Below are 13,300 nucleotides of genomic sequence, written 5' to 3' on the forward strand. Positions count from 1 at the left end.
GATACAAAAATGATTAAAAACAAACCAAAAGTCCAATATAATAGCCAAAAACTCTCAACATGCTAAAGGAAAACATAGAGAGAGCATTCTAAGCTAAGGACATAAACAAGGAATTTCCAAATATAGCCCATGATACAACGGGTTAAATTGTTTACACACAGAAAGGAAACAGTTGACAGAGTGAAAGGCAATGTATACAATAAGACATAGATTTAATAGCCAAATTTCGCTAATATCCAAAAACTCTCAAAGTGCTAAAGGAAAACAGAGAGAGAGAGAGAGAGAGAGAGAGAGAGAGAGAGAGAGAGAGAGAGAGAGAGAGAGAGGGAGAGAGAGAGAGAGAGAGAAAATATTTTAAGCTAACGACATAAACAAGGGATTTCCAAAAATAGCCCATGATATAATGGTTTAAAATGCTTCCACACAGAAAGGAAACAACTGGCAGAGAGAGGCAATGCACACAATAAGACACAGACTAACTAAGAAGGAAGTATAGCAATAATTACCTAATCATTATATGGTGGTCCCCACAGACTCATATGTTTGAATACTTGGTCCCCAGTTGGTGAAACTGTTCAGGACGGACTAGGTGTAGCCTTTTGGAGGAGTTGAAAAATAATGAACTAATTACTTTGGCAGAGGAGATTTCCAAATGCCCTAATATTGTCTCTATTGTATGGCTATTATTAATTACTCAAAAGCTCGTCTACAATAAAAAAGAGCAAGTGGGGCAAGAAATATAATAATACATTTTTAAGGGAAAAAAAAGGCACCAGAAAATTTAATGTTGGAACCTTGTTCTCAGACTAAGGAGAGGACTGACCTGAAATGCAATTGAGGAAAGGGTGCCCTCAGCACAAGACCTCACCCAGCTAAGCTTTCAGCTTGTGAAAGGAAAAGACCTAATGGGTATGGTCCTGGGGCAGGAGGTGTGACACTGGGGGTGGGCTGTGAGGCTTAAAGGACTCTTGCCATTCCTGTGCTCTCTCTGCCTCGTGCTAGCAGTTTTAAGATGTAAGTGCTCAGTTGTTCCTGCTGCAATGCCTCTGCTCTATCATCATGGCCTTAACCTTATGAGTCCATGGATGCCCAATTAAATGCCTCTTTAAAAAAGTTGTCTTGATCCTGGTGTTTTATCACAGCAACAGAAAAATAATTAAGTAGTCCCTCTAAAAAGCCAATGACACCATACACATCACGGAAATTAATCAAAAACAATATTAGTCAGCTTTTCAAAAACATCATTCTGACAAAAATACACACACATACATATACACACCTAGTACATATACACACCTAGTAAAATAACTAACTTGTTAGCTACAAATTCAAGAGAAAACAGATTTTAAGTACTTGTAAAATAATCTGGAAAAGAGAGTAATGTTGGAAGAGTGAGTGATCAACAAAATCATTTGTCTCAAAGGCTGCACAAACTGTTTTATCTTGTGCAATGAGAAAGGTAGACTTTCTTCACTGGCTAAATTTTATGGTGCTATTGAAATATATTTTTGATAAATCTGTATTTCTGATTTCTCTGGAGAAATAATTAAGGTTTGAATTTACAGCCCTCATTTCACTTTATAAGACGTTCAGATGAAGAGTGGTGCCCTATTTTCAGGTCATATATTCAAAATATTTTAAAATGGCAAGTAAAATTTAATATACTACTTCTGGCTTGTTCACATCATATCTCATTTGAAAAATTTCAATACAGCTGTGATTTGAGGTCATGTAAACATTTAAGTAGTCATATATAGAGAACTCTGCATGAAAGAATATTCTGGAGAAAAGAAGACAATTTGGTGAGTTAAATTGTAATTGAGTCACCACACTATTTACGAGGCCACTTACCGGAGTGTCTAATTTCTTTATATTGTTTAAACCACACAGCCTTCAATATCTATCTTACAGAGTCAGAAGTGGACATCTCCAATGGTCTCCTAAAAGATAAGCATAGGAACATATAAACAGGGATATAGATGAACTTTATTTCTTTGAATAGAAAAATCTTTAAATTATGACTTTTCATTAAAGAAAACAAACTTGCTTAATAATCTAAGGTAAAGAGAAGCTGGGTCACATTACTGAACATATTTTAAGTAAATAAACAAATCCCAAAAGTACATTGAGGCTTGTTTTTAGAGAAGTCAGTTTTGTCAAACAACTTGTAGCATTCCCTCTCTCAGACACATTTATTTATAAGTTATTTTATGTTGGGTAGGAGTAAGATGTGGTGGGGGTGAGGCATCCATGTAGTATGGAGGTCAGAGGACATCTTGTAAGAACCAGTGCTTTCTTTTTCACCATGTGGACTCTAGGGATGGAACTCAAGTTGTTAGGCCTGGTTCTAGAGCTTCTCCCTGTACAACCATATCCTGGGCCCTTAACATATATCTGATGCATGTCATAGGGAGAGCACTTTCTATAGTTTTTTTTAACTATCCAGTTTCTATGCATATTTTCTGTTTGAGATTGTAATTTAATTATAATATTTCTCCCTTTCCTTTCCTCCCTACAAACCCTACTCTATACCTCTCTCAGCTTGGCTTCAAATTCAAGCCCCCCTTTTCACTATTATTTCAGGCATATATGTATGCATATATATTCCTACAACTTGTCGATTCTGTGTAATATTACTGGTATGTAACTTTTCAGAGCTGACTGTTTGTCACTGGACAGCTAATTGGAACTGCTTCTCCCTCTTTCAGCTTTATTCAGTTCATGTTATAAATATGATTTAGAGCACACCGATTCCAGGGTCCTCTATGATTTTTCATATATTAGAAATTTGTTCCTTGTTCATAACTCTTACAAAACATAATCAAAACAAAAACATAATTATGTTTGAATAGTCATAAAAGCCATATTAAAAAAACCCTCAAAATTTAAAACTGTGACTTGTTAAAAAACTACAACTCTATTCTCATCACTTAGAGACCAATAAGTATTTCCAGCCATCTTAAGAAAGCTTGGCAATTATGGATAGGGAGAAATCTGGTGCTAAGGAACTCCCAGAACCCACAAGGATGACCCCAATGAAGACTCCTAGAAACAGTGGAGAAGGTGCGTGAACTGGCCTTCTCCTTGTAAACAGACTGGTGACTACCCTAAAATTGTCATCATGAACCTTCATCCAGTAACTGAAGCACATACAGAGATCCACAGCTAAGCACTAAGCCAAGCTCTTGGAGTCCAGTCAAAGAGAGGGAAGAGGGATCATATGAGCAATGGGGGGGGGGGGGGGGGTCAAGATCATGATGGGAAAAACCATAGAGACAGCCAATCCGAGCAAGTGGGAGCTCATGGTCTCTGGGCTGATACCTGGGGAGCCTGCACTGAACCAAACTAGGATCTCTGAATGTTGTGTGACTTGGACTTTTTGTGGGGCCCCTGGCAGTGGGATCAGGATCTGTACCTGGTACATGAACTGACTTTCTGGAGCCCATTCCCTATGGGGGGGATACCATGCTCAGTCTTGATACAGGGAGGAGGCTTTTGGTTCTGTCTGGATAACTGGATAATATAGGCTTTGTTTACTCCCCATGCCAGGCCTTACCCTTTTTGATGAGTGAATGAGAGGTGTGAATGTAGGAGGAGGGGAGGGACAGGAAAGAGGGGAGGGAGGAGGAAGTATGGTTGGTATGTAAATTGAAAAAAATTAAAAATAAAATAATTAAAAATGAAAGTATAGCAGAAAAAGTTGCTTCAAAAAATGACTCTAACTGACAAATGGATTTATCCAGAGACTAAGTCTTTACCTAAAAAAACATTATTCTTATCATCCAGCAGTGCAATCTTGGAGAAGATTTCAATGCTGCAGGGCCATTCATTTAACAAACAGGTTTAGGGACTACAAAGTCACAAGCTGCACACAAATTATTTTGGATGCAATACCATTGTTGATTTTAGTCATTACTGCAGATCCTGGTTTGCTTGTATTTGATTACTTGAGACACTTTAAAAAATATTACGATTTGGCTGTTTGTTAGCTATTCAGATTTAATTTTCATGATACTAACAGTTTATCTTAAAAACCATAGTCTGATTGCAAATGTCATGTCTATATGCATAAAATATATTAAATATGGCTCAACCTTGCAATATAAATTTGTAGTTTTAGCATATCTCTTATGAAAAGGTATGCTTTCTTAAAATATTTCGGCACATCTAATTATGAAATACAGGAATTTGTAGAGAAAAACATATGCCATAAGTGCATATGCAACTGCTAAGATCCTACTAATTTGTGTCCTGTAACTTTAAAAACATTTTAATTCACATTTTCAGTGATTTAATCAAAACATTACCATAGAAAGAAATTACAAAATAACATAAAGCTCCAGTCTTTCATTATAATAGTAACTGAACACTTGTGGACTCAAAATTATTTGTAGCTTATGCTTGCTTTATAAAGGCCCCAATTTTTTAAATAAAATTTTAATCTATGGATGATGTATGTTAAAAACTGTTTTATGCAAGAGAATAACTTTAGTCTGAGCATATGCAAACCATTGTTTAATACCAATTAAGATCATTAGAATGTTTATTCCAAATTCTTCCAGGAGATCCTGAATTAGTATAGTTCAAAAGTAATTATTACATTTTTTTTTTATTTTCTGTGGCAAAGAGCAGAAGAGTTAGTTCTCTACTAGGTATGCCTATGACCCTCTGAAAAATTCCAATTATTGACTGTAAATCTTGCCCACTGACAACTTGTTCTTCAGCCGTCTTGCCACAGTCTAGTTAATCTGGCTTCAGTAGGCAATATATCTAAAATATGGAGGAACAAAAGCTCTCTTTTTTTCCTTCCTCACCAGTATTTTCTAACGTTCACCTAATATGGACAAAGCATCTGTGCCCTCACCAACATGGGCTTTGGAAGGACAATGCACTTGCCTTCTTCACCTTCCCAGTGCAGGTATGAGAGGTATGACCTATCACACCCCTCTGTGACGGCATACTTTCAGAGCATCCATTACTTCAAGAAGCAAGCAGTTTGTGATCACGATCATTTGTTTCTACCATCAGTTTTACAGAATGAAAGTACAAAGTTTCCCCAAACATAGTAACAGAGAACATTCATGTGCAAAGAAAATAAATGATGATCTGGGTGAATGTGTGTTCTTGAGATGAACATGGCCATGCCAAGCGTCCAATGCTTCAGTCCTATTGGAGTGGCAAAGCCTTCCTTGGGTGAGGTTCAGAGAAACAGCAAATCCTTCCTGTGCTTGAGTGTGAATATTGACAGTATGAGCATAAAATGTTCACCATAGCTTTCTTCTCCAAATGTTTATGGCCTTAAGACCGTGCCCTATGGACCTCTGCCTACTGACATTAGTGAAACGAGCTTTCTTGTTCAGCTGTATGTAATTATGCCTGATTCTTAGCTGTGCGAGATAACCCCACTTCCCCGTTCACACGCATATAATAAAGAAAGGGTTTCCAGGTTGCTGCAGCTTCTCCATCGGAGAGCCTGCCCCATCTGATCTCACTATTTTTCTGTCCCAATACCTGTAAGTCAGCACTTTCTTCATTCCCTTGATGCCCCAGTTAGTTTAGGCTCTGGAATCATGCAGAGTGCTGCACATATGGGCACTCCTTTATGAGCTTTTGTTGAGAGAAACAACTACTAAGTCAGCAAGGTTGAAGTCCAGGAAATAGGTTGGTATTTCACCCATTGCTGAGGTTTTGAGAACAATTACTAAGCAAATACGCAAAGCTAATAAAACAAAAAAATGTAGAAAATAACAGGGCGAGTGAACAAGATGATGTCAATATGAAGGTCTAGATTAAGTTTACAATCATTTGAATGTTTTTTTTCAAAATGCAACATAAACTGAAAACAATCAAACAAAATGTAAAATCTGAAAAAACCTTGACCCTAAGCATCTAAGAAAACAGAGAATATGTGAAAAGACAAAACCTGTGAATAGAACAAGAGTGAACAGAGGAAAAAGAAACACAGGTGAAAGGAACAGAAAATATTTTAAACAAAAGAATACATGATAATTTCCCCAATCTAAAGAAGATCAAGGTGTCTATCACGATACATGAAGCATGCAGAACAACAAATAGGGCAGGAGCAGAAAAGAAATTCCCCATGAAATATAATAATCAAAACATCAAATATCCAGTACAAAGTAAGACATAATATTAAAAGCTGCAAGGGAAAAAAAAACCAAGTCACATAGAAAGGCAGGCACATTCATATAACACCAAATTCTCAAGGGAGACTCTGAAGGCCAGAAAGGCCTGGACATCCATTCTACAGACTCTGAGAGACCACAGATTCTAGTCCAGACTGAAGGACTTAGCAAAACTATCAATAATAATTACTTGAGAAACAAAAGTATTCCACAAAGAACTAAATTTAAGCAATTTCTGTCTACCAACCCAGCTCTACAGAGGCACTAAAAGGAAAATTTCAGGGTGCAGAGCTTAACTGTACCCAAGAAGACACAAGTCATAAATAATCACTGAAGTGTTAGTAGAAAAGGGGGGGGATTGAAAGTCTTAACAACAAGATAATAGGAATCAATAAATACTCCTTATTCATAACTCTCAATATCAATGACCTCAATTTCCTAATAAAAACAAACAAAATAACAGATGGATGAGCAAAAATATGATCCATCTTATGCATCCAAGAAACAAACCTCACCACTGAAGATAGATATCACTTTAAGGCAAAAAAATAGAAAAACGTATTCTACGTAAATGGATTCTAGAAGCAAGCAGCCTCTTTAATAACTGACAAAAAGACTTCTAACCAAGACTAATCAGAAGAGAAAAAGGACACTACATAATACTCATCAAAGGAAAAATGCACAAAGAGGATTTTACGATTCTAAATATTTATGCACCAAATATAACTACAGTACAGGCTAAAACCACATATTGGACCCCCTCCCACCAGTGACAGATGGTAACTTTAATATCCCACTCTTAAGAATAGGCACATCATCAAGACAATAGCCAAATAGAATAGAGTTAAAAACTACATAAATCAAATAAATTTAACAAACATTTCTAAACTTTCAACCTAAACACTGAAGAATACTCTTTTTTCTCATCAGCTCATGGAGTTTCCTCCAAAATTGACCAAATGCTAGCATAAAAACCAAGTCCCAACACATACAAGAAAACTCAATAAAACCCAAGTCTGACCCTCATGGATTAGACTTAGACAGAAACAACAATAGAAATAGCAGAAAGTATACAAACTCATGGAAATTGAACAACTTACCACACATGACAAATGGGCCAAGATAAAAATCCAGAAGGAAATTACAAACATTCTAAAACAGAGTAAAATGAAAACAGTGTCTCCAAAACACAAGGAAAACAATGAAGGCACTTTTTTTTAATTTAAAGTTTAAGAATGGAACACATATTTATTGTTTTAATGTGAGAAAAGAATCTGAAATGATCTTTGAGAGAAGCATAGCTAGACTTTAAAATGCGACCATGGAAGAAGCTCATGATTTCTGTAGGGACTCTCTTGTTATCTATCTATCTATCTATCTATCTATCTATCTATCTATCTATCTATCTATCTATCTATCTATCTATCTATCTATCATTTCTGTCTCTTCCCTGCCACCGCCTCCCATATCCCTCCCCCTCCCCCAAACAACTCCCCCTCTCTCATCAGCCTGAAGAGCAGACTGGGTTCCTTGCCCGGTGGGAAGTCCAAGGACCACCCACCTCCTTCCAGGTCTAGTAAGGTGAACATCCAAACAGCCTAGGCTCCCACAAAGCCAGTGTGTGCAGTAGGATCAAAACCCAGAATGAAGGCACTTCTAAGAACCACGTTCATAGCACCAAGTCCCTACATTAAAAACCTGGAGAGATCTTGTATTAGCTCCATAAATACACACCTGAAAAATGCAGAATAAAAAGAAAAGACAATGCCCTAAAAAAGTAGAGGGAATGATCACGTTCATCCCAGAGATACAGGGATGGTACAGCATACGAAAATCTGTCAACGTAATCCATCATATAAACAAACTGAAAAATAAAGACCACATAATTATCTCCTTAGATGTCAAAAAAGATTTCAACAAAACACAATATCCCTTCATGATAAAGGTCTTGGAGAGAGTAGGGATACAAGGAACATACCAAAACATAATAAAGGCAAAATACAACAAGCCAACAGAAAACATCAAACTAAATAGAGAGAAAATCCCAGGGATCTCACTAAAATCAGGAACAAGACAAGGTTGTCTACTATCTTTATATCTATTCAATCTAGCTCTTGAGGTCCTAGCTAGAGCAATAAGACACCAAAAGGAGATCAAGGGGATACAAATCGGAAAAGAAGTCAAACTCACTATTTGCTGATGATAGTTTACATAAGCGACCCCAAAAATTCTACCAAAGAACTTCTACAACTCACAATCACTTTTAGTAATGTAGCAATCTTACCAAAAGCAATTTACAGATTCTATGTAATACCCATCAAAATCCCAACAAAATTCTTCACAGACCTCAAAAGAACAGTACTCAACTTCATATGGAAAAGCAAAAAAACCAGGATAACCAAAACAATCCTGTACAATAAAAGAACTTCTGGAGGCATCACAATCCCTGACTTCAAACTCTACTACAGACCTACAGTATTGAAAACAGCCTGGTATTGGCATAAAAATGAACAGGAGGAACTGAACTGAAGACCTGGATATTAATCCACACACCTTCAAACACTTGATTTTTGAAAAAAAAGCAAAAAATATAAAATGGAAAAAAGAAAGCATATTTAACAAATGGTGCTGGCATAAATATCAACATGCAGAAGAATGAAAATAGATCCATATCTATCACCATGCACAAAACTCAAGTCCACACCAAACCTTATAGAAGAGAAAGTGGGAAAGACACTTGAACATATCGGCACAGGAGACCACTTCCTAAATATAACCCCAGCAGCACAGACACTGAGAGAAAACAATTAATATATGGGACCTCATGAAAATGAAAAGTTTCTATAAAGCAAAGGACATGGTCAACAACACGAAATGACAGACAGCCTACAGAATGGGAAAAGATCTTCATTAACCCCACATCATACAGAGGTCTGATCTCCAAAATATACAAAGAACTCAAGAAATTGGACACCAAAAGAACAAATAATCCAATAAAAAAATGGGGTACAGACCTAAACAGAGAACTTTCAACAGAGGAATCTAAAATGGCTGAAAGACACTTAAGGAACTGTTCAACATCCTTAGTCATCAGAGAAATGCAAATCAAAACAACTCTGAGATTCCATCTTACACCTGTAAAAAAGGCAAATATCAAAAACACTCATGACAACTTATGCTGGAGAGGTTGTAGGGTAAAGGAAACACTCCTGCATTGCTGGTGGGAATGCAAGCTGGTACATTTCCTTTAGATGTCAGTGTGGAGATTTCTCAGAAAATTAGGAAACAACCTACCTCAAGACCCAGTAATACCACTTTTGGGTATATGTCTAAAGGATGGTCAATCATGCCACAAGGACATGCGTTCAACTATGTTCATAGTAGCATTGTTTGTCATAGCCAGAACTGGAAACAACCTAAATGCTCCTTGACCAAAGAATGGATAAGGAAATGTGGTACATTTACACAACGGAATACACAGCAGAAAAAAAATAATGACTTCAGGCAAACAGATGGAGCTAGAAAACATCATATTGAGTGAGGTAACGCAGACCTAGAAAGACAAATATCATATGTACTCACTCATAAGTGGTTTTTAAACATAAAGCAAAGAAAAACAGCCTACAAATCACAATGCCAGAAAACACAGACAACAATGAAAACCCTAAGAAAGACATACATGGATCTAATCTGCATGGGAAGTAGAAAAAGACATTATCTCCTGAGTAAATTGGGAGTATGGGGACATTGGGAGAAGGATGAAGGGGAGGGGAGAGACAGGGAGGGGAGCAGAGAAAAATGTAGAGCTCAATAAAAACCAATAAAAAAAGAGTAGATGGGAAGAAATGATCAGGATGAAGTCAATGAAATGGAAACAGAAATACAATACAAAGAATCAGTGAGATGAATGGTATCTGAGAAATAACAAAACTGAGAAGCCTTTAGCCCAATTTAAATGGAGACAGAGACACAAATTTTTAAAAAAAAGTTGAGATGAAAATGGGGACCTTACAACAGAGATGGGAAATTCATAGAATCCTAAGGTCATACTTTAAAAATCTATATTCTAACAAACTGGAAAACCAAGAGGATATATACAACCTGTCAATATTAAATCAAGGTGCAATAAGCAATTTAAACAGAGCCACACCACCTAGTGAGTTAGAAGAGGAATGAAAAATCTCCAACCAAAATATGTTGAGGGCAAGATGGACTCAGTGCACAATTCTACCAGTTCATCAAAGAAAATTTAATGTCAATACTCATTAAATTATCCCACAGAATAGAAACTGAAAAAATATTTCCAAAATCTTCTTATGAAACCACTAGTACCCTGATACCAACACTACACAAAGAACCTCCCAAAATAAAATTAGAGAATATTTTTCTTTATGAACATAGATGTCAAAAATTCTCAATAAAATATCTACAAATCAAATCCAAGACACACCAAAAAAGATGATACACCATAATCAAGTATGCTTCATCCCACAGATGCAGAAATGTCTCAACATATATAACTCAACATATGAGGAAGAGACCTGGTCAGCTGTCCTCACCAACTTAAGACAATGAAACCCAATCTGGACAAGTTCAACAGAACCATCATGTATGCTGCCCACGCAGCTTCTGCATTTCCAGGGCAAAAATTTCAAAAATTTCAAAGTCAATATATGCAATTCATATTTAAACAGACTGAAAGATAAAACCACATGATCATCTCATTAGATACAGGAATGGGCTTTGACAAAATGTAAAACTGCATTTTTACAAAATTCTCCATGACAGAAGCCCTAGAGAGCCTGTGGAGACTGGGCATACAAAAGACAAACTGTAACATACTATAGGCAATTTGCAGCAATCACAATGCCAACATCAATCTAGATGGAGAAAAACTCCAAGCATTTCCAGGAATAATCGGGAACAAGACAAGCATAATTACTCCTTTATATTATTCAGGGTAGTAGGTGATATTTTAGCTATAGCAAGAAGACAAGGAGATCAAAGTAATACAAATGGAGAAGAAAGAAGTCAAAATAGATCTAATTGCAGATGATATAATTTCATCCATGCCCTAAAAACTGCAGATATAAACATGTATACCTGATAAACACTTTCAGGAATGTAGCAGCATTAAAAATTAATACACAAATTCAGATGGTGTTGTATAGAAGAATGAAAATAGAGTCATATCTACTACGCTGCATGAAATTCAGCTCCAAGCAAAATGTTCAATATTTAAACAGATACCTAATCTGACAAAAGAGAAAGGGGAATTGGCCTGAACTTAAAGTTACAAGAAAGGGCTTTCTGTATAGGACAATGATAGTACAAGCACTAATATTAATGCGATCTCATGAAGCTGATGATGTTTGCATGGCTAGGACACTATCATTTGTAAAAGTGCCACTCTAAAGATTGGGAATAGATCATTATCAATTATACATCTGATAGAGGACACACATACACACAAACACACACACACACACACACACACACACACACACACATATGACAAGAAATACTCCCAAACATCTGAACAATAACAACAATGAAAAACTCAATTAAAAATTGGGTACAGTTGCAGGAATCAACATTCCTGACTTCAAGCTCTACTATAGAAGTATAGTAATGAAAATAACTTGATATTGGCATAAAAAGAGACATGTGGATCAATGGAATCAAATTGAAGACCCTGATGTTAATCCATACAACTATGAAAACCTGATTTTTGATAAAGAAGCCAAAATTGGACAATGGAAAAAAAATCTTCAACAAATGGTGCTGGCATCACTGAATATCAAGCCTATGTACAAAACTCAAGTCCAAATGGATCAAAATTCTCAATCTAAGTCCAGTTACACTGAACCTGACAGAAAAAAAAAGTAGGAAGTTATCTTGAATGCATGGGCACAGGAGACCACTCCCTAAATACAACACCAGCAGTCAGACGCTGAGAGCAACAATAAATAAATTAATTAATGGGATCTCCTGAAATTGAGAAACTTAAAGGACACTGTCCTTTAAGACAAAAAGACGGTCTACTGAATGGGAAAAGATCTTCACTAACCTCATACCTGAGAGAGCACTGATCTCCAAAATATATAAAGAACTTAGGAAACTAGATATCAAAATAACAAACAATCCCATTAAAAATGGGGGTACAGATCTAAACAAAGAATTCTCAGCAGAGGAATCTCAAATGACCAAAAGACATTTAAGGAATTATTCAACGTCCTTAGGCATCAGGGATATGCAAATCAAAATGACTCTGAGATACCTGTCAGAATGGCAAAATTCAAAAACACTGATGGCAACTTATGCTGGAGAGGATGTGGAGTAAAAGGAACACTCCTGCATTGCTGGTGGGAGTGCAAACTTGTAAAACCATTTTGGAAATCAATATGGCAGTTTCTCACAAAAATGGGAATCATTCTACCTTATAACCACTCCTGGGCATACACCCAAAGGATGCTCAATCATACCACAAAGACATTTGCTCAACTATGTTCATACTAGCATGATTCAGAATAGTCAGAACTTGGAAACAACCTAGTTGCCCTTCAACAGAAGAATGGATAAAGAAAATGTGGTACATTTACACAATGGAGTATTACTCAGTGGTAAAAATAAAATGACATATTAAGATTTATAGTCAAATGGATGGAACTAGATAAAGTTATTCTGAGTGAGGTAGCCCAGGAAGACAAACATGGTATGTACTCATTCATAAGTGGATATTAGATGTAAAGCAAAGGATAACCATGCTATAATCCAGAACCCCAGAGAATCTAGGTAAAAAGGAGGATCCTAAGTGGGACACACATGGAGTAGCCCAAGAAAGGGTAATAGTTAAGATTTCCTGAGCAAACTAGGAAGGAGAGTATAAGGGAAAGGAAGGGATTATGAAACACGAGGGTTGGAGATGACTAAATTCGAGGAAGGATGAAGCGGGGAGCAATGAAAGAGATATTCTTGATAGAGGGAGCCCCTATGGGGTTAGGGAGAAACCAGGAGCTAGGGAAATTCCCAGAAATCCTCAAGGATGATCCCAGTTAAGACTCCTAGCAATAGTGCAGAGGGTGCCTGACCCGTCCTTCCTCTATAATTAGATTAGTGACTACCCTAATTGTCATCACAGAACCTACATCCAG

The 13,300-nt window shown here is 36.7% G+C and overlaps 1 protein-coding gene across 13 annotated transcripts in view; it reads right to left on the minus strand.

Moving 5' to 3' along the window:
- The window catches only part of Mbd5 (methyl-CpG binding domain protein 5), a 297,548-nt gene that overhangs the window by 161,236 nt on the left and 123,012 nt on the right, over positions 1–13,300 (minus strand). For 11 of the 13 annotated variants that reach the window (XM_075985276.1, XM_075985272.1, XM_075985274.1 and 8 more), the window contains one exon: positions 1,852–1,940. The gene's annotated coding sequence lies outside the window, so the exon portion shown is untranslated. Of the gene's footprint in view, positions 1–506; positions 597–1,851; positions 1,941–13,300 lie in introns of all 13 variants that reach the window. The other 2 variants (XM_075985284.1, XM_075985280.1) reach the window with 1 other exon arrangement.

The sequence above is a fragment of the Microtus pennsylvanicus genome, chromosome 9 (genome assembly GCF_037038515.1).
Source record: "Microtus pennsylvanicus isolate mMicPen1 chromosome 9, mMicPen1.hap1, whole genome shotgun sequence".
NCBI lineage: Eukaryota > Metazoa > Chordata > Mammalia > Rodentia > Cricetidae > Microtus > Microtus pennsylvanicus.